The sequence below is a fragment of the Arachis hypogaea genome, chromosome 10 (assembly GCF_003086295.3).
Source record: "Arachis hypogaea cultivar Tifrunner chromosome 10, arahy.Tifrunner.gnm2.J5K5, whole genome shotgun sequence".
Taxonomy (NCBI): domain Eukaryota; kingdom Viridiplantae; phylum Streptophyta; class Magnoliopsida; order Fabales; family Fabaceae; genus Arachis; species Arachis hypogaea.
Window position 1 is genome coordinate 6,340,412 of NC_092045.1, and position 2,620 is coordinate 6,343,031.

The following is a 2,620-nucleotide window of genomic DNA, read 5'->3' on the forward strand; positions in this document are numbered from 1 at the left end:
TCAGGATTGGTTAGAACTTCCCATCCTCTGTTTCGAATTTGCTCTTGGATCCCTGGATATTCATCTTCTTTCAGATCAAATTTAACTTCCGGGATCACTGACCTCAGACCCATTATTTTGTGATAATGGTCTTCATGTTCTTTGGTTAAGAACTTCTCTTGATTCCAAAGATTCTTTGGATTATTCTCTTTCTTTCCTCTTAAATTGGTTTGTTTTCCCTTAGGAGCCATGATCTTGATGAATCTTGGCTTAGTGATCACGGAAAAGCACACCAAACTTAGAGGTTTGCTTGTCCTCAAGCAAAAGAAAGGAAAGAAGAGAGAGAGAGGAAGAGGAAATTCGAATGGTGTGGTGGAAAGAGGGAGCCAAACGTGTATTTATAAGGTGGGGGAGAGGGAAATTTCGAAAAAAAGAAAAAATTGAAAGGAGATTTGAGAAGATATGGAAAGAAATTGAGAGAAGGGTGAGATTTTGAACAAAATTTGGGAATGATTTGAGAGATTTGAAGAATTATTTTAGATTTTTGAAAATTTGAAAGTGAATAATGAGAGATTGAAATGTGTTTTTGTAGAAAAGTATGGGTAAGAAAAGGAAAGTTTGAAAAAAATTGATTTGAAAACAAAATTGTGGTCCCCCCACCTTTCTGGCGTTAAACGCCCAGAATGGCACCCATTCTGGCGTTTAACGCCCATTGGATGCCCCTTTTGGGCGTTTAACGCCCAGCCAGGTGCCCTGGCTGGCGTTAAACGCCAGAAATCCTTTATCACTGGGCGTTTTTCTGAACGCCTAGGATGCTGCACACCTGGCATTAAACGCCCAGAATGGTGCCCATTCTGGCGTTTAACGCCCAAAATGGCACCATTCCTGGCGTTAAACGCCCAGAATGGTACCCATTCTGGCGTTTAATGCCCAAAATGCCCCTTACTGGCGTTTTTTTCGCCAGTAAGCTCCTTTTCTCTGCTTTTTGAGCTGAATCCTTCTGTAACTCTGTGAATTCCTTCATTTTTGATACTTGCCTCTGTAAAAACAAAACATATAACCTCCTAATGACTGGGTTGCCTCCCAGCAAGCGCTTCTTTACTGTCTTTAGCTGGACCTTGACTGAGAATCATTCAAGTCTCAGTTTTGAGCATTCCTGCTCAAATTTGCCTTCAAGATAATGCTTGATTCTCTGTCCATTAACAATGAACTTTTTGTCAGAATCAATATCTTGAAGCTCAACATATCCATATGGTGATACTCCTGTAATCACATACGGACCCCTCCACCGGGATTTAAGTTTTCCTGGAAACAGTCTGAGCCTAGAGTTGAAGAGCAGGACTTTTTGTCCTGGCTCAAAGACTCTGGTTGACAACTTCTTGTCATGCCATTTCTTTGCCTTTTCCTTATAAATTTTTGCATTTTCAAAGGCATTGAGTCTGAACTCCTCTAGCTCATTTAGCTGGAGCAGTCTTTTTTCACCAGCTAACTGTGCATCTAAGTTTAGGAATCTGGTTGCCCAGTAAGCTTTATGTTCCAGTTCCACGGGCAGATGACAGGCCTTCCCATACACCAGTTGGTATGGAGAGGTTCCTATAGGAGTCTTGAATGCTGTTCTGTATGCCCACAGAGCATCATCCAAGCTCTTTGCCCAATCCTTTCTTCGGGCCATTACAGTCCGTTCCAGGATTCTTTTTAGTTCTCTGTTAGAGACCTCAGCTTGCCCATTTGTCTGTGGATGATACGGAGTTGCCACTTTGTGGCTAATTCCATATCTAACCATAGCAGAGTATAGCTGTCTATTGCAGAAATGAGTGCCTCCGTCACTGATTAGTACTCTGGGAACACCAAATCTGCTGAAGATGTGTTTCTGGAGGAATTTTAGCACGGTCTTGGTATCATTAGTGGGTGTAGCAATTGCTTCTACCCACTTAGATACATAGTCCACTACTACCAGAATGTAAGTGTTTGAGTATGATGGTGGGAATGGCCCCATGAAGTCAATGCCCCATACATCAAACAATTCTATCTCTAATATCCCTTGTTGAGGCATGGCATATCCGTGAGGCAAGTTACCAGCTCTTTGGCAACTGTCACAGTTACGCACAAACTCTCGGGAATCTTTATAGAGAGTAGGCCAGTAGAAGCCACATTGGAGGACTTTAGTGGCTGTTCGCTCACTTCCAAAATGTCCTCCATATTGTGATCCATGGCAATGCCATAGGATCCTTTGTGCTTCTTCTCTGGGTACACATCTGCGGATCACTCCGTCAGCACATCTCTTAAAGAGATATGGTTCATCCCAGAGGTAGTACTTGGCATCTAAAATTAATTTCTTTCTTTGCACGCTGCTGTACTCCTTGGGTATGAACCTCACAGCTTTATAATTTGCAATATCTGCAAACCATGGAGCTTCCTGAATGGCAAAGAGTTGCTCATCTGGGAAAGTCTCAGAGATCTCAGTAGAAGGGAGGGACGCCCCAGCTACTGGTTCTATCCGGGACAGATGGTCAGCTACTTAGTTCTCTGTCCCTTTTCTGTTTCTTATTTCTATATCAAACTCTTGCAGAAGCAACACCCATCTGATAAGCCTGGGTTTTGAATCCTGCTTTGTGAGTAAGTATTTAAGAGCAGCATGGTC